Source organism: Chiloscyllium punctatum, chromosome 11 (genome assembly GCF_047496795.1).
Source record: "Chiloscyllium punctatum isolate Juve2018m chromosome 11, sChiPun1.3, whole genome shotgun sequence".
NCBI classification, from domain to species: Eukaryota; Metazoa; Chordata; class Chondrichthyes; order Orectolobiformes; family Hemiscylliidae; genus Chiloscyllium; species Chiloscyllium punctatum.
Window position 1 is genome coordinate 10689174 of NC_092749.1, and position 19516 is coordinate 10708689.

The 19516-nt window shown below is 40.2% G+C and overlaps 1 long non-coding RNA gene across 1 annotated transcript in view; it reads left to right on the forward strand.

Annotated features, from left to right (window-relative positions):
* LOC140482576 (uncharacterized) overlaps window positions 1–16763 on the forward strand; it is a 46822-nt gene extending 30059 nt beyond the window's left edge. The window contains exon 4 of the long non-coding RNA XR_011961746.1: window positions 16631–16763. This is a non-coding gene — a long non-coding RNA (uncharacterized lncRNA). The remainder of the gene's footprint in view (window positions 1–16630) is intronic.
* Window positions 16764–19516: the final 2753 nt, after the last annotated feature.

Sequence of the window (19516 nt, forward strand, 5' to 3'; positions counted from 1 at the left end):
GATGGAGTCCTACTCTCTAAAATCAGGTCAGTTTTAAGTCTGCCACTGCTCACAATAAATCTCAGGAAAGTAAGGCATTGACTGCAAATGTGTATGGGGATATTAGTAGGAAATATCGCAATGATGAAACCTTTAATTTTAATTCTATAATATTTCCCAAACATAGTCCAACCTGAACATTACTCGCTGATATAGACCACTTGAGAAAAATGCTTCATCACTTCTCAATTACTTTATAGCAAAATATCTGACAGGAGTAACTACAGTCTATTCCAGAGGAAGCTGTACAGAGCATTAAGCACCTTCAAGCATGGCAGTCAGAGAGATTACTCCCAGTAATACAAGCTACCCTATTGTATCTCTGGCTGTGACTCATATTCCCTTTTAGCATAGCTCGCAGCTCAGAGCACGAGGTTGATGAATTTATCCTTTTATCTACAAAAAGCCTCTCTAAAGTAGCTTTGATAAAATATTGTTATTTCCAGAGCATTGTGAACAGAATTTTATTTCCAGATGCATCATCACACAGATTGCAAACCCATTTCAATGAATGGAACTGTTCTCTTTTTAATTGATTCTCAGGATGTAGGTGTCACTGTCAAGGTCAGCATTTATTTTGAGTCTTTAGTTGTCTTCGGACAACATTCGTGCACCTTCTCCTTGAACCATTATTCCAATACAACTGAGTGGCTTATTAACCACACTGGTATGTTGAAGTCAGACTGGGAATGGATGCTAGATTTCATTTTTGACAGGACATTAGTGAACAAATGAATTATTAAGGCAATCTCTCAGATGATAAACCATATCGTACCTGCAGGAAGTTACAAAGCAGAAAAAACTCCTTTGCTGTACTGTACTGACCAAACCTGTGAGAAACTGATAGTTAGTGAGTATTCATTTACATTAAAACAAAGTACAATTGCACTTACTGAAAATTCTCCAGGACTTTCACATGTATCCCGGTGGGAGAATCTATACCTACCTAATCTTGAAGCTGACTCTAAATCGTATCACTGACATAATTTTCAACAGGCGAGGGGTTGTCTAAGGTATCAGCTGACCTTGCATCTTGCTGGCTGCTGGAAAATTAGAACGAGTTGTTCACCATACTCAGAATAATAATGACAGTGGTAATTCTTTCTGTTACCTGGATGTGTTACCATTAACTCTTGAAAGGCATTGAATCATAACTTAAAAGTAATTGTTGAATCAATTCAGTTGGAAATCTAGAAGAAAAATATACAAAAAAAATTCAATGCTAAGTTCTACTCTATTAAGAAGCCCACTTCTGAAAAGTATTAGCAAGTGCATTGCTTAAACTGGAACAAGGACACTTAAGCTTAGGTTTCGTGCACATGTTTTGAGAACAAATTTTTCAGCAGGAGGATTGCTCAGACTTCAGGACTTGAGTGTCCATATTATTCTTCCAAACGTTAGACATGAAGTTTAATGAGATTGCTGTGGCTTTTTATTTTGTGGGTGGGTTAGCTTGGTTGGCTGGATAGGTCGTTTGCAATGTAAAATGATTCCAACAGTGTGGGTTTAATTCCCACACCTGCTGAGGTGACTATGAACAATGTTTCGTCTCAAACTCTCTCCTCACCTGAGGCATTGTGACTCTCAGGTTAAACCACCATCAGTTCTCTCTAAGGGGAAAGTACGCCAATAAAACTATGGTGACTTTACCTTTACTTATATTTTAATCTAAGGTAAAATGAAAGGGGCTTTGGAACTTTTCCTAACCCTGTCCAACAACAAGGTGGGGTGAAATTGCTGTTAGAGATTATCGGGAGATGTAAGTTGTTTTATTGGAATGAAGGTGGGAAATATTCACGCATGAACCAATGGCAGCAACAGTCCTGTTCACATTAATTAGATTTATAATCTCTGAAATCCCTGGAACATGGTCAGATTGTGAAGTTGCAAACACATATTTTTTTATTTAATTTCATGATAAGCGATTTGGGGTCTCAATGTGGCGAATCAGCCATCACAAGGTCAATGTGATTCACATTATCATGGAGTTGGGCTTTGAGGAAGGGCCTAGTTTCAGAAATATCCCTGAGAAAATCACAATCTTTTCATTAGGACCTGGGGAGGGAATGAATAAAATTTGATAAAGTCTGTCTGGTTCACTATACAGAAACAGAGTGGTGCCCATGCTCAGGTTGAAAGGAACAATGTATGAAGGATTTGCAACAAGGATGGAAGATTTGCCTAGCCTATGCCAGATGGAGAACCTCCAGGAAAAGTAATCATAAAAGATAGCTCTTGGGTTAAAAAGGTACCTGGCTGGGAAATAAAAGTAAGCAAAGGAAGCAAGCATTTGCAAGCTAAGGATCAATTTAGGTCTGGATCTGGGAAAACTGATTGCCTACTTTAAGAGCAGAGTTATGTGTAGTTGTGAAGTGAATTTTTCTTTTGTCGACAGTAAAGGGGTAATTTTCTGTTCTGAAGTTGACAGTATAAGTTTACTATAAGAATAGTATTTAGCTGATAACGCTTTCAGTCTGATTGTTACAGAGAAAGATCTTAAAATATGAAAAAGCGTTTATCACCCTTTTTACTATTAACAGAAAGGGTGAATTGTTTTAAGGTTGCTGGTCTCTACAGAGATAGTAATGAATGGTACAGCCACTGACAAACATGTATGAAACAACTAGGAAGAGCATGTTTTTACTTCCCACCTTTCACAAACTCAAGACCTTCCAAAGAACTTCACAGCCAATTAAGTAGCTTTAAGATGAAGTACTAATATAAGGAAAGATACGTTTATCAATTTCCAATACCACGGACCCACTAGCAGCAGTGAGATAATGAATACTGGTTGAAGGAGAAATATTGGTCAAGGCACAAAGAAATCCCTCACCATTTTCAAATAGGATCAGTGGATCTTTACATCTATCTGGGGATATTAAATGACAAAATGCCTAACAGTGTATCATCCCTTCAACACTCCATTGAACCATGCCTTACATGTTGAATTGAATATGAGAGGCTTTGGATAGAGAGTATACATCTGGTTTTGCAAGGCTATGTAATGCAACAACCAAGGACGTGATAAAAGCAGAGATTATGAGTGTTTAACATAGAACAATACAGCACAGAACAGGCCCTTTGGCCCAAGCTGTTGTGCCGAACTTCTATCCTAGATTAAGCACCCATCCATGTACCTATCCAAATGCCGCTTAAAGGTCGCCAATGATTCTGACTCTACCACTCCCACGGACAGCGCATTCCGTGCCCACACCACTCTCTGGGTAAAGAACCCATCCCTGACATCTCCCCTATACCTTCCACCCTTCACCTTAAATTTATGTCCCCTTGTAACACTCTGTTGTACCCGGGGAAAAAGTTTCTGACTGTCTACTCTATCTATTCCCCTGATCATCTTATAAACCTCGATCAAGTCACCCCTCATCCTTCGCCGTTCCAACGAGAAAAGGCCTAGAACTCTCAACCTATCCTCGTACGACCTATTCTCCATTCCAAGCAACATCCTGGTAAATCTTCTCTGCACCCGCTCCAAAGTTTCCACATCTTTCCTAAAGTGAGGTGACCAGAACTGCACACAGTACTCCAAATGTGGCCTAACCAAAGTCCTGTACAGCTGCAATAGCACTTTACGACTCTTGAATTCAATCCCTCTGCTAATGAATGATAATACACCATAGGCCTTCTTACAAACTCTATCCAGCTGAGTGGCAACTTTCAAAGATCTATGTACATAGACCCCAAGATCCCTCTGTTCCTCCACCTGTCTAAGAACCCTACCATTAACCCTGTATTCCGCATTCTTATTTGTTCTTCCAAAATGGACAACCTCACACTTGGCAGGGTTGAACTCCATCTGCCACTCCTCAGCCCAGCTCTGCATCATATCTAAGTCCCTTTGCAAACGACAAATGCCCTCCTCACTGTCCACAGCTCCACCTATCTTCGTATCATCTGCAAATTTACTGACCCACCCTTCGACTCCCTCATCCAAGTCATTTAAGTTGAGAAATTGAATATATTGTTGGATACACTGTCTGCAGGGCAAACACATATTGGGTTAGATTAAGGAACCTATGTCTTGGTTGTTTCTCTACACAATTTTTATACCATGCATACTCAGGACAGATTTGCATTGAAAGACATCAGTACCAGTGTAGATCTGGGCTTACGGACTCTTGAGGCACATTCTGGTCATTTTCACTCAGCAAAAGGAGAATATTGTAGAGGAGAAGAATGAGGTATGAGATATTAGACGAGAAAGGATTGAGGTTAGTTATGACCAGGTGTTATCAATTCTAGAAGGAGTGAAAGTAGACAAGTCCCCTGCGCCTGATGGAATTTATCCGAGGATTCTCTGGGAAGCTAGGGAGGAGATAGCAGAGCCTTTGGCTTTTTTTATAAATGACTTAGACACAGACATAGGTGGACGGATTCGTAAATTTGCAGACGACGCTAAAGTTGGTGGAGTAGTGGACAGTATGGAAAAGTGTTACAGGTTGCAGGGGGACTTGAATAAACTGCAGAATTGGGTTGAGATGTGGTAAATGGAGTTCAATGCAGCTAAATGTGAGGTGATGCACTTTGGGAAGAATAACAGCAAGGCAGAGTACTGGGTCAGTGGAAAGATTCTTGGCAGTCTGCATGTGCAGAGTGATCTTGGAGTCCATATACATAGTTCCCTAAAAGTTGCACCCAGGAGGATAGTGCTGTTAAGAAGGCATACAGTGTGATAGGTTTCATTCGTAGAGGGATTGAATTCTGGAGCTGCAATATCATGGTGCAACTATACAAAACGCTGATGCGACTACACTTGGAATATTGTGTACAGTTCTGGTCCCGATATTTTGGGAAGGATGTGGAAGCATTGGAAAAGGTGCAGAGGGGATTTACCAGGATTTTGCCTGGTTTGGAGGGAAGGTCTTATGAGGAAAGGCTGAGAGACTTGAACCTGTTCTGATTGGCAAGAAGAAGGCTAAGAGGGGATTTGATAGAGACATACAAGATGATCAAAGGATTAGATAGTGAAAGTCTTTTTCCTAGGATGATTACTTCAGTGTGTACGAGGGGGCATCACAGCAAATTGAGGGGTGGTAGATTTAAGACAGATGTCAGAGGCAGGTTCTTTACGCAGAGAGTGGTAAGGGCGTGGAATGCCCTACCTGCTAATGTAGTCAACTCAACCACATTAGGGAGATTTAAACAATCCTCAGATAAGCACATGGATGATTTGGGGATAGTGTGGGGTGGAGGGGGGTGGGTGGGGGTGTGGGGCGGGGTGCTGCGAATCATTCACAGGTCGGTTCAACATCGAGGGCTGAAGGGCCTGTTCTGTGCTGTATTGTTCTATGTTCTATATTTTATAATCTTGTCATTGCTCCAAATTTATTTAAAGTACCTTGTATGGTCATTCAGCAAACTATTGATTAATTCTTCCACTTGCTCCTTCTTCAGAAGATCCCTCAACAGTTTGTGGAAAATAGCATCAATGTGACGTTTGCTTGCATTCTGCTCATCCTGGGTTCTGGTTATCAGAAATAAAAGTATCTTCAGTCTAAAATGTTCAGGCCAAGCACGTGATTCAGTTAAAAAGTTTCAAAATGCCTCTTCTCCGACCTCAGCTGTACATTACACATGATAAAACGTTTCCATTCGAATTCTTCCGTTAAGTGGCTGAAGCCATGATTAAATTCAGAATGGAAAGGAGATTATGCTTCAGTTATACAGAGCATTGGTAGGATCACATCTAGAATATTGGGTACAGTGCTAGTCATGGTGCTTAAGGATGTTAATGCATTGGAAGCAGCTCAGAAAAGGTTTACTAGACTAAGCCCTAGAATGAGTAAGTTGATTTGGAGGAAAAGTTAAATCGGCTCGATCTGTATCCTCTGGAGAAAGAGTCAGTCGTCACTTAGTTGAAACATAAAAGATCTTAAGGTGACTTGACCAGTTGGACATTGAAAGGAGTTTCCTCTTGTCAGGTGGAACTGGGAGTGATAGTTCTAAAATAGGGTGTTGTTCAGCTTAGACAGATGAGGAAACATATTTTTCCTCTAAGAAGATTAAGAGTCTTTGGAATTCATTTCCTGAAAGCGCAATGGATGCAGAGTCTTCAAACATTCTGAAGGCAGAGATAGATAAATGCTTAATTAGCCAGGGGATGAAAGGTTATCAATGATGTGCAGGAATACAGAGTTGAGTTAAAACCAGATCAACCGTGATCTTATAAAATGGCAGAGCAGGCTTGAAGAGACAAGTGGCTTACTCTTGATCTTTGTTCAAATGGAACAACCTTTCGATTCAATTAAAATAAAAAATTTGGGGAAATATTCATCAATACAGTTGCCATATCAAAACACTGAGTCACAGAGTCTGACATTACAGAGACCATTCAGCCCACGCTAGAATATCTTTCAAAGAGCTATCTAATTCCCCACTCTATCTCTATATCCTGCATCTTTTTGATGCCTTCTTTTTGAAAGTCAGTCTGGAATCTGCTTCCATCAACTTCACGCAGCATATGCTGGATCAGGACAATCTGCAGCACATGATAAACCGTATTTTCTAATGACCTTAAACTGATGCACTTTGGTTATCAAACCTTCCATCAAACGGTTTCTTCACTCTTAAGCTTTTAAAAACCTTCATAATTTTGAACAATTCAACTAACTTGCTCCCTAACATAGTGAGTAAAGCACATACAATAAGGAGTTGACCATTCAGCCCTTGAGTCTCCTCCACCATTCAGCAAGGTCATGGCTGATCTGATTGTAACCTCAAGTCCCATATTCCCATCTACAGCTGATAACTTTTCACCTCCTTGCTTAATTAGAATCTATCCACCTCAGTCTTACAAATCTGCTAGGACTTTAAATTTAAAACAATATCCCCTAGTTCTTGATTCTTGCATGAAAGGAAATATCCTCTCCACATTCACCCCGTCAAGACCCTCAGGATTTTATGTTTCAATTAATTCACCTCATGCTCTCAATGTCCAACAGATTCAAGTCTAGAATATGCAACTTTTCCTTGGAAGATAAACCCACTCATTACATATTATTACTTATTAGTCTGGTAAACCTTCCCTGAACTGCTTCCAATGAATTTACATGATGCCTTATATAAAGTGATCAATACTATACACTTTTCTCTTCCCCTCACAGTAAAGAATAACATTGCTAGCTTTCCTATTCACTTGCTGTAGCCATCTGTATACCAGTATTTGTGTGATTCATGTACTAAGACACCTTCATGACAGAAAACTGTAATGTTTCACCATTTAGAGAATATGTTGCTTTTTTATTCTTTCTGCTGAATTGGACAATTTCACATTTCCCACATGATATTCATCTGCCACATCTTTGTAGACTCACAACCTATTTTTTTGCAGCTGCTTTATGTCCTCTTCACAACTTCCTTTCCAAGTTATCTTTGTGCCAACATCAGATTTGGTAATCATAACTTACATTCCTTCATCCAAGTTATTTGCATAATTTGTAAGTATTTGAGGTTCCATCAATCCATAATACCTTCCGCTTATTTCATCTTACCAACCTGAAAAGACCCATTTATGTCCACTCTCCATTTCCTGTTGAACAGCCAATCTTTTCTTTCTTCAGTGTGTGCATGCTCAATCCCCCCCACACCATCAATTGGGTTTATATTTGTTTTTATGACCACTGACAATTTATTGTCAATTGCAGCCAAAACATTTCTCCTCTCCCTCTAATGGAAAAGGGCATTTTCTATTTGGTGTAACAATGTCCAGTTTCTCAGTGTCACTTGTAAAATGTTATCATTTGTATGTGAACATTACTGAGGAGTAGTTTGCTCATCACTTTAAACTATCTTATTATTTAACAGATTTAGAAATGCAATGCATTCCCCAACTCATTGCTCTTGTGTTGATTGAGGGGGGAGTGATTGACGTTGATGCTCTTGTTTACACACTTCATGATTGTAAAGTTAAATCACATTCAGATGCAGTTTGAAGTCCCAAAATCTTCCATGTTCTCCAATGCTGAGCCCCTGCCCACACCCAGTGTGTCCCTGCCATGCCACTCCCCACTGCCCCCAAGCATCCATGTATCTTTTCCCTATCAGTGATTCCAGATATTTCCTAGCAGCTATTTCACCAAGCAGTTTGCTGTAGTCGTTGGTGAGAATTGCATCTGAATGTTGTTTTGCTCTGGAGGAATGTAAAAAACCACACAGACAGTATTAATATAGAGGACTTTTGAGAGATTTATGAAAAATGATTAATTACAAAAGTATTGGACAGTTTGTGCAGAACTGTTGGATCAGTCTCTGAAAGGAAGGGTTCTCTGGACTTTGCCCCCCAACATCAACTACTCTTCCCTTGCAATTGTTTCTTCTTGACATTTATAAACCATTCAAACACATACCAGCACTTGCCTAAACAGTATGGCTACTGAGAAGTCATGTGCTCAACAGTCATGGGAATAAGAGATTGCCATTGGCATAAAGGTGGGCCTGTGCTCACTGGATGTCAGCAGAAAGGGAGGCAATCTTCTTGGAAAAGATTCTGAGGCGCTTTTTGGGAGACAAAAGAATCGAACAGTGGGCACAGTTCATAAATAAAATGTATTTCATTTCAGATAGAAATGAGGAGATAATTCTGCTCTCAGTTGCGCCTCTTGGGAATTCTCTTCCTATGAGCATTGAAGGCAAAGTTACTGAATATGTTCAAATCTGAACTAACAGATTTTTTTTTAAATCAAAAAGGAGTCAAGGGGTATAGGGCTGGGGAGGGAAATTCAACAAGAGAAATAAGGCTGCAAACAGATCAATCACGAATTGAGTTTGAACGTGGAACAGGCTCCAAGGTGTCAATGACTTGCACCTGTTTTTTTTTCCTAAGTTTTAATGTAGATCATTATACTGGACCAATATAGTGAGCAGTTCTGAATGTTTTTTGTTTAAATATGCAAGATTGGCAATGTAATTCTCTCACCTTGGCATGCTTGCGGACAACTGGTAATAGACTTTGTCGCTGTCTGACAATGGGTTTTGGGAAACGTCACTATCAGCTCTCACTGGTTATTGTGACTGATCCTCACTGGACTGTCCATCGAAACCAACAGCATTTCGCAGCCTGAAGGTCAGAGGTAAATAAAGTCAGTCCAACTATGGTCAGCCATGATGGAGCCATAACTGGCGTCAGATTACGAATTAACATGGGTCTGATTATAAACAGCATAAGGCTGGCTCACAATGTGTTGCTGTAATTCAGTGGCGACAGTGCAGACAAACAGTTTAGACAGAACCAAATATGGCGACAATCCAAACTATGGAAAGTATCAAAATAACAGAAACTAATTGTATAAAAGGGTGATATGTACGCAATTTGAGGCACAAGTGATTTTGTCACTATCTGAAGGCACTGGTTACTTCATCGTTGAAGTCTTCCAGACGATTTCCCCTCCGTCCCGATTAGGACAAACCTCGAATTATCTAATCTTTGCTCAACACAGGATCATTGCAATTCTACTCCGACAACATTCGGGACAGACTGAAGAAAGCATTTCGCAATAAACAGCGAAAATCTCAATCGGATGGATGCCCATCTCTTCACCCTGGGACAGTGGGGGAATTATTCAGCGTTACTATCCAGCGTGTATCGTACGTAATGATCGACTGATATTGAAATCCAGGATAGAGTCGGGAGGGAATCTCAGATTGCACACTCCCTGTTCAATCTGCAGAGTGTAGTGTAAGGCGACTTGTGGTTTCTGTAGGAGTGTTATAACATCTGCAGCTCATAAACAGGTTATTCATCGTAACATTGATCCATGTTGAGGTCCCCCATTTCCGACCTCATCACCTCATTCTCCCAGTGACTCTTTCCCACTCCCCCCACCCCCACCCCCGCCGCACAGATGAAATGTGTACAATTTTACTCGGTATGGTGGCCATAATTATTTATGAGCGTTATATACGCACTGAATGTGATGGATTGATATCAGTCGAAATGAAATGAAATACTCTGGACGTTGTGATCATCATCAGCGAATCCTCCCCGCGCCCCACCCCCAACAGCGTGTGTTGTCATAGCAAAGCTCTGGCCTTGAGGCTGAGCCAGCCATCCCACCCCCAAGTAAGTGTATGTCTACATTCTGCAATGTACAATCGAGATTGCAGATGAGCCCATAGGAAAGAGGAACAGGAGTAGGCCATTCAGCCCCACGAGCTTGCTCTCCCATTGAACAGCATCATAGCTCATTCCACACTCCTCACTTCCCTGCTCCTTTCCGATAACCCTTGATCTAACTGGTCAAGAATCCATCTTCATAATGAAGGGCTTTTGCCCGAAACGTCGATTCTCCTGCTCCTCGGATGCTGCCTGACCCGCTGTGCTTTTCCAGCACCACACTCTGGACAAGAATCTATCTCAGCCTTAAACCTACACAATGAGCCACCTCCCCACAAACCTCCTCCCTTCCCTACCACAACAGCTCTCTGTACAGTTCAATGCTATATTTTCAAATCCACAATAATGTAGGATTGCCCACATTCGCTCAGGACACTTTAGACAAGGAAAGTTAATGGGGCGGGTGGGGCTGGGGGTGAGGGAATGAAATGGAATTGAGTGCCTTTGGAAGCTGGAGAGAAAGCGGGGATTGAACTTGCCCCAGGTGGGAGGAGGTTCCGAGGGCCGCGAACCCCGTTGTGCGGGAGCCGAACACATTCAGAAGAGCGAAAAGCGTCAGGAAGTGGGAGCTGAGCCGGATCATCATTGCGTCGGGTCCTGAAATCCAACACACAAAGCCGTTACCTCAGGGTCTCTCACTCGGCTGAATGGTTTCCGACCTGTCTCCTGGCTGAAAAATTAGGGAAGTCCACTTTGGGGGGAATGTGGGGTGACGGAATAAAAAGGATCAAAGTTCGCCCTTCAATCTTTCTTGGAAATAAGACGTATTCGACTCGAAATTCTAATTATTATCTCTCAAACCCATTTCTCTCATTCTCTCTCTCTCACACACACACACACGCACAATAACTATCAATTCGTCTGGAAATACATGGGAAAGTACACTGTTAAAAATGATGCAGTTTTGCATTTCCCAGAAACAAGTTTATCGACCGAAAGAGAGTTGAAAGACTTACCAGATACTGCACTACGTTGTTGCTTGAGGCTGCAGTTGGAGGTTTGGTCGCTGACCTTGGTGCTGAATTGGACAACGAGAAACGAAAGCACAAAGTATCTCTTTCAGTTGTTTGCGTCTGTTTCTGAGCCTCTGCCAATCTCTTTAGCTCTGCGTCTCTCTCTTTCTCACAGTAAGTTCGAGATCTCCGAGTTCTCTTCAAGTCCCAGGACTGGAACTCTGATATCCAACACTCAGAAACTTGTGGGTTTTATACGACAGAGCAAGTCACCGTCCACGTGGAACAGTCACGCTCCAGTTCCAAGGAAAAAAAAGAACACAAGGACGCCATCGGCACTCCCTATGGAGTGAGAACACGTAGTCAAAGCGGTTTTAACAACTTATCGAGGGAGGTGCTTGTAATGCGTGGTCATCTCCAGAGCCTGGTCTCTTCTGTACATTGAAATGTTCAGTGTCAAATTCCAAACTTTTCCCGACTTCTAATGTCCCTCCATTAGAAATGTACATGTTTCAACAGTCCCCAGCCCCCTACCGTATAGAATCTTACAGCACGGAAAGAGACATCACAATGCTTTTCTATTAAACTAACCAATATCTTAACCCCACAAATTTCGCTCCTTCAATAATGATCTAGTTCTTTTTGAAAAAGCGTTTCAAAGTTGTGTATCTCAATCACATCTCACTCCCTCTATAAAGTGCTAATGTCTCCTTTGGATCTTTCGCCAATTATCTTAAATTTGTACCTTTTGGTTACTGACCCATTGGTCTCAGTCTCTTCTCATGGCCTTTTCATTTTCAATCCCTCCATTAAATTTCCCCTTAACCTCGAATGAACAGGAACAGTCTCAGTCTTTCCACGTCATGAAAAAAAAATCGCTTTTATAAATCTATTTAGATATGGCTGAATTGTCTGTTCAACTGATGAATAGCTAAAAACACCCAGACACAATAATTCGAGCAATTGAACATAACCTGGACATTAGAATTTGTGCAAATTTAGACTTTGTACTTGATATTTCTTCTCCACATCCAATTGTCGTGGCATTAGATGCGAGTAGATACACACGACTGTATATGTCTGTATCAATTTTGGTAGATATGATATTAGGAATTTCTACATGGCACATTACCTTGTCAGCGATGAAATTATTCATCAAATGATTACTTTTTTGTACCAACAAACTCAGACAAAAGGGAAAATTAATCCCAATTGGAAACCGTCTCGGTATAATTGGTTTGCGTGCAATTGCAAGCTCAGTCAATGGTTTGAATGTATTAAGTGTCAGTTTAGTAAGAGCCTGTCGACCCCTTGGGTGGGTTAGCAAATGTAATCTAATGAAGGGTTCACAAAGTTTATGTATGGATTAATGGACGCGGCGACTGCAGCAGAATCTAATCGAAGAGTTCAGAGAGTTTGCGTTCAAAACAGTCAATGGTTGGTTGATAGTGGGGCAGTGGTAGTGTCCCGATCTCTGAAGCTCCGAGGCCGAGGTTCAAGTAATATCTATTTCATAAAAGGCATGTCGGTTCAGAAATGTTGAGTGTTAGCGGTGATAGTAGAAGCGAGACTCCCGAATCTCTTCTGTGTAAAAAAAAAACAAACCCAGATGGTAGAAGGTAGTAAGCGGAAGGGAACTTGTGTCACAACAACGACATTAAATGACTGGGTACAACATTATTCCGGGAAACATGCACGACATTTCTTCAGATTACTTATATGGAGGAGGTAAATTTAGGATTAGTTTCATCAAGGAATTCAAGAGAATTTGCGTGTAGAATCATTCATATCCAGAAACGAAGTGAAGTGTGGAATTTAGATGAATTCCAGATTAATTGAATGCTCATTAAGAATTCTCTGGGAACATTTTGAAAATTAATGGAATATGTCATAGATGGTCTCTATGTAGGAAACGTTGGATACTCGAGAGTAAATTATAATCGTAACTCAACAAATCTGTTCAATTCGTTAATCAATGGATATCTAATTGCAAGTTATGGGCTACGATTTAATAAAGGTTTCGTTGGGTTAGGGATACCTGGGAATTAAAACAAAAACGTTTTTGTTCCGGAGCAGAAGTGCTCTTATATACACCTGGAGCACGTGGAACTCGAACTCAGGTCTCTCGATCTCGGGATAGGGACACCACTACTGTACAACAAGAGAACCCCAGGGATGCTATAGGTGGGATTCTAATAAGGGAACCCTATTAATCTGACAATTCACTGAATTCAATATGAGAAAATGGTCGGTTACCTGGATCCCATTCCCAAATCAGACCATTTACATTGCATTTTAGTGGGCTTTGTTTGTAGATATCGAACTGGCCACATGGCTAATTTGGTGGTGGAAAAGCAGCTCAGATGTGCGTGATAGCTCTTGTGGATAATAAAAATAATCTAGATTGTGTTTACCTCTAGACCAAGTGGCCCGGGTTCAAGTCCTGCCTGCCCCAGAGGTGTGGATTAGCATCTCTGAACAGGTCCATCAGAAAATATCTAGATCGCTTTAAGGGTTGAATGGCACAGTGGTAGTGTAACTACCTCTGCTCCTGAAAGCCTGGTCAAGCGCCACCTGCTCTCGAATACTGTCATAACCCATTTGAACAGATTGATTCAAAGCATCTGTCTGGATTGCGTTGTGGCTTTCCTCCAATGGCTTAGCTGCTAGATTGGAGGACGGTAGTGTGTCCCAAAATAAATTGTGTTGAGGAGGGCTCCTGTGAAACAGTGATAGTGTCCCTACTTTTGAGCCAGGAAGCGTAAATCAAGTCCCAGCAGCTCCAAAGGTGTAATAACATCGATGACAGGTTGATTAGTTGCATTGAAAGCTGATTAAATAAAGTATTAGATTTGTGTTGAGCTTTTGTGGTGCAGTGGCAAAATCCCTACCTTTGAAGCAGGAGGCCTGGGTTCATGCACCATTTGTTCCAAAGGGGAAAGCTAATAATCATGATCCAAACGCAGCGAATGTTTTCGAGAGGAACCAGCAGCTGATTAATGAGTTGACATGCACGAAATCTTCTTTTCTCTTTTGTCAACATATTCACCCCTAAATCAGACACAAAAGATCTGTTTTAAATAATTTTTCTTTCATGTTTGAACTTAACAATCAAACGCATTGAAGGAATTTATCTTTTGTTCTCTAGTTTGTGAGAACATTCATTTGAAATAAAATCTTCCAATTTATTTTGGAGTGCAGGCATTTATTTTTCTTTTGTTAACATTTTTGTTTGACTCGCCCAGTTCGAACTGAGTGCAACAGATCATCAAACGGAAGTTGAATGTGTTCTCATGAGCTGCATTGAAAGCTGATTAAATAATGTATTTTGATTCAATTTTAGACTTCCCCAATTAAGAGTACACTTGGCGTATTTGGAACTGAATGCAGTTAAGTGATCTTTAACTTTATGTAGTATTTTAGTATTTGGTGGTGGTATTAAAGTGAAGGTGCTCAGATTAGTATCGTGAGGGAGTTCTAACAATATTTGGACTAACCATCATCTGCGCAGTTGATATATAAATTCAACTTTAAAATGTTAGAAATGTTTTCTCATATTTATTAAGTTTCCATGTTCTAACGAATGTCACTGTGTATTGTATTAGTTCAACTTGTTCTGGATCATTTTGAAACGAAGTTGATAATACTTAGTTCTGATGAGAAAAAGCATGTTGGACACCAGGGAGTGAGTCATATCCTAATCAAATTCAGATAACAAAACTTTTTTAAGAACCACTTGAAAGTGAGAATCTCAGTAAATTAAATCTTTAGAGTTTTCTGGGATAACTTAAAAGAAAAAATAATTTTTAGTATGGATGTGTCTTTTTCAAAGTCGACAATTGTTGTCTATTCTTGGTGAAGGGCTTATGTCCAAAACATCGAGTCTCCTGCTCCTTGGATGCTGCCTGACCTGCTGTGCTTTTCCAGCACCACCCTTTTTTGACTTGGCATTGTTGCCATTTCCTAATTAATCCTGAAAGGCAGTGATGGCTTTTCCACTGAAACACTGCAGTTCTGAAATTAACTTGCTCGCAAAGTGTGATGAGGGCAGTTAAGATTTTTGACACTTCCACAGTGGAAATTATTTAACTTGATAAGGATTGATTCAATCTTAGGAAATGCATTTTATCCATTTTCTGAATTGCCTTGTGTGAGGTATTGAGACAAGTGTGTAATGCTGGAAAAGCACAGTAGGTCAGGCAGCATCTGAGGAGCAGGAGAATCGACGTTTCGGGCAGAACCCTTCATCAGGAATCTGCTTTACGGCAGAGGAGATGACCTCAAGGCGGGGGTGGGTGGGGGGTTGGGGTGGAATGAGAGAGGGACTCACTAAGATCCTTGTAGAGAGAGGAGGAGACATTTTTAAAGGTAGGCATCCTCGGAAGAGGCTTCACAGTTTGGTTAAAAGCAACTAATAGAAAGTGAGAACTGCAGATGTTGGCTATCAGAGTCGAAAAGCATGGTGCTGGAAAAGCATCTGACCAGGAGGAGAACTCAGGCATAAGCCCTTCATCAGGAATCTTATCATGTGAGGTATTGCTGATTTCAATTTAAATGATCAGATAGTGAATTATGGTTACCTGGATTTGAGTTCCAGATGGGATCTAATTAAAGAATTTTAATCAGTAAGGCAAGTTATGGGATATGCAGGAAAGTGAAGATGAGGATGATTAGATCAGCCATGACCTCATGAAATGGTAGAGCACACTAACTTGGCCAAATGGTCTACTTCTGCTCCTTAATGGGTTTGGTTGCTACTTATATAAAATAATTGAAATCTATGAATAACAGTCATAATGTAGGAAGATAAGCATTTGTAAGAAAGACAAAAGACCTGATGTTTATTTTCAATATGTTGCTATTTCAGATTTCCAGGAATTTACAGGGTTTTTTTTTGCTTTTTAAGGTTGGAGATGGATAATCTTGGATAAATAGTCTCTTAAATGAATAACTATATCAAGCCTTGCAGAAATTCAGAAATGCCTCTCTTCAGAATGCAACAAGAGCTGATGTTGATTTATATCTCACATTAATTCTGAGAGTGACTTTATTTGAGAGTTTAAGATCAATCTTGCAACTAGAAATACCTGGTAATTAAATGGATGTTTTGTCTGACACAGAAATCTAATGGATTTAGCAATGTAACTGAATTGCTTTAGTTAAACATCAGTTTGGATGAGGACCCAATTTTCTACTCTTTTACCCACTATTCCCTACTACCACCACTAAATGTAAGCTTACCCATGCTTCTGATGGAATTTGAATAAATCCCCATCCAACCATATAGTTTGAAATGGGATGAAATTAAGAGCTCATCAATGAGGGCATGACAATATGTATAAGAGTGCAGATTTGCACTGAATCACTAAAGGACTGCTATAGGTAGCCAGAACACATTCCTTTGTTTAAATCTCCCATTACTGAAGATAAAAAATGTAATATTGCTATTTGTGGGATTTCCTGTTGTTTCTGTATTTTCCTACATGATGACAGTGACAATGTTTTGTAGGAGTGGATAAAGTGTGAAGCTAGAAAAAACACAGCATGTCAAGTAACATCAGAAGAGAAGAAGAGTTGACATTTCAGGTCAGGACCTTTCATGCTTTGTGGGCAGTGAAGACAATGGAGATTTCTTGAGGTCATCAAAGGCACTATGTAATGCAACTGCCTCCCTAATTTGTTCATTGTAATAAAGGTATGACAGCAATATTTTTGTCTCAAGCATTTTTTTTGTCAGCAGCTGCTCAGTGGTAGCACTCTCACCCACAAAATCTGAAGTTTTTGTTCATTCAAGATCCATCCAGATTTGAGCCTGCAATCCTGATGGTCATGCAAAAGTTGTGACACTATTAGAGATATCATCTACCAAATCAATGTGTTGAGACAAACCTAGTGGAACCTAGCAGTTGAAAGTAAAAGTTTATCACAATTGAGATCACATCAAGAGAAATGCCAGGGAATGCAGCATTAAGCACTGTGACTAAAGTGGTGTTTGAAATCACAATTATCCATTCACATTACACTTTCACATCTGCTTGAATATATTAACAGCCAGAAAAACACACCGTACCCTTTATTACAATCACATTCACTAACACACTTTAGCACTCATCTTGGCGTAATCTCAGAGTAAGGAGCCATCCATTTAAGACAGAGATGAGGAGGAGTTTCTTCTCTCAGAGGCTGGTGATCCTGAGGAATCCTTTCTACAGAGGGCTGTCAAGGCTGGGTCATTAACTATGTTTATGACTGAGATAGATTTTCAATCATTAAGAAAATCAGGGGTGATAAGCAGAAGGCAGGCACAATGACAAGCTCTATATTAATGAATATGAAATTACAGAAATGTAGAATCCCTACAGTGCAGAATGAGGCCATTCAGCCCATTGTTAGTCCTGGTTTTCTGCAGAAGCCTGGTGTCAACCCCAGCCCCACCTTTCTCATATTCTGACAAATTCCTCTGCTTCAGACAATGTTTGAATTCTTCGACTGCCATGATTTAATCGCCACTAAAGTTTAAGGTGGGACATTCCAAAATGCCAACCACTGACTGTTTTAAAAAAAGCCTTTGTCATATAGTCACAGCTTCTTTCATCAATCACCTTAAATCTGTGTCACTTTATTCTTGATCCTTCCAATAATGTAGTTTCTCCCTGGGTACTCTGTAGATACTCCTTATGATTTTGTACACCCCCTTAAAATCTGTTCCCAATCCTACCTTCTCCATGGAGACTACCCCAGCTTCGGCAGTCTATTCTCAACTTTGGTACCAATCACCTTAATCTTTTCTGCACCCTCTCCAACATGTACATATTCTTCTTTAAGTGAGTTACCTGGAACTTGACACTACTTCACTTGTGGCCAAATCATACCCTGTTTATACAGGGTCACTATAGCTAGGAGAGTTGGTTAGCTTATTTGGCTAGATGTTTGGTTTATACTGTAAAGTAATGACAAAAACATGGTCCAATTCCTGCACTGATTGAGGTTACCACGAATAGCTGCCCCTCTCAACCTTTCCCCCTCCACTGAGGCTTGTTATCCCCTCCAGGTTAAATTGCTTCCAGCTGACAGTCTCTCATGAGAAAGCAGTTCAATAGGAGAATGATACTTTTACTTGTATTAAACCTGCCTTGATATTGTAACCTATCCCACTGTTTATATGTTCTAGGACTCCACTGTATTATTTTAAATAACACTCTCAGTCACTTAACCGATCGACATTCCTTGGTTGGCACTTTATATCATCTTCACAACTAACTTTCCGACCCGGTTGTTGCATCATCAGCAATTTAGCAATCATACCTTCCATCCCGTAATCTATATCAATTATCAAGTTAGGTCCCAGCACTGATCCCTGTGGCATGACAGTCATGATATCTTGCAAACCAGAAAATTACTCATTATTAAGTTTTTTGTTAGCTTGTTAATCTTTCACCAATTTTTATATATTCCCCTCTTGCCAAGTGCTTTTAATTTTCACCAACTTTGTGACATCTAATCAAATGAATTCTAGAGATCGAAATGCAGTAAAAATAGCAGTTCTACTTTATCTGCAGCATTTCACATTATTAAAGAAATTCAGTAAATTGAAAGAGAAATCATGTTTAATCACAAAACTTTGAATTTTACAAATTAAATATAATATCTACAACAACAGCTTTTAAATCCTCCCTCAGATAAATGTTTGTAGTTTGGTGCTTTCTGACTCTCACCCCTTTTGCGTAAAGGACTTATATTTCCCATCTGATTCTTTTGCAACCTATCTCAAGTCCTGCCAGTGGAAACAGGTTCTCTCTCCTTATTCAATGCTCAACCTTATCAAAAAGTGTGGCGTTGGAAAAGCGCAACCATTCAGGAAGCATCCGACGAGCAGGAGAGTTGATGTTTCAAGCATAAGCTATGGATAGCTTATGCTCAAAATGTTGACTGTTCTGCTCCTCAGATGTTGCTTGACCTGTTGTGTTTTTTCAGGAGCACACCTTTCGACTCAGATGTCCAGCATCTGCAGTTCTCACTTTGTCTTAGCTCAACCCTTGTGGTTCACCTTTCATTGGTCTCTTTAGGACATATTTGGGTCATTTCAGAATGCAAAGGTAATCTGCTTGCAAGGTTGCAATTTAAGGCAAACAGTTTGGACACAGGGATCCAGTGCTGCTTATCATTACAGCTTCCTGACTGAAGTGTGGAAATTGTTGAACAGATTACAGAAGGTCAAGCAAACTTTCTCTTAGTTCATCCAACATATTGTGTGCTGAAAGAATTGGCCTTTGCACTATTTTCCTGTTCTCTGCTGGCATCTATACCTCAACTGCACCCAAACGTAGATTACTTCCCATTCTAGTCAGTTTCTTGATAATGCATGCCCATGTTCTTTGTGTTTAGGTAAGTGTGT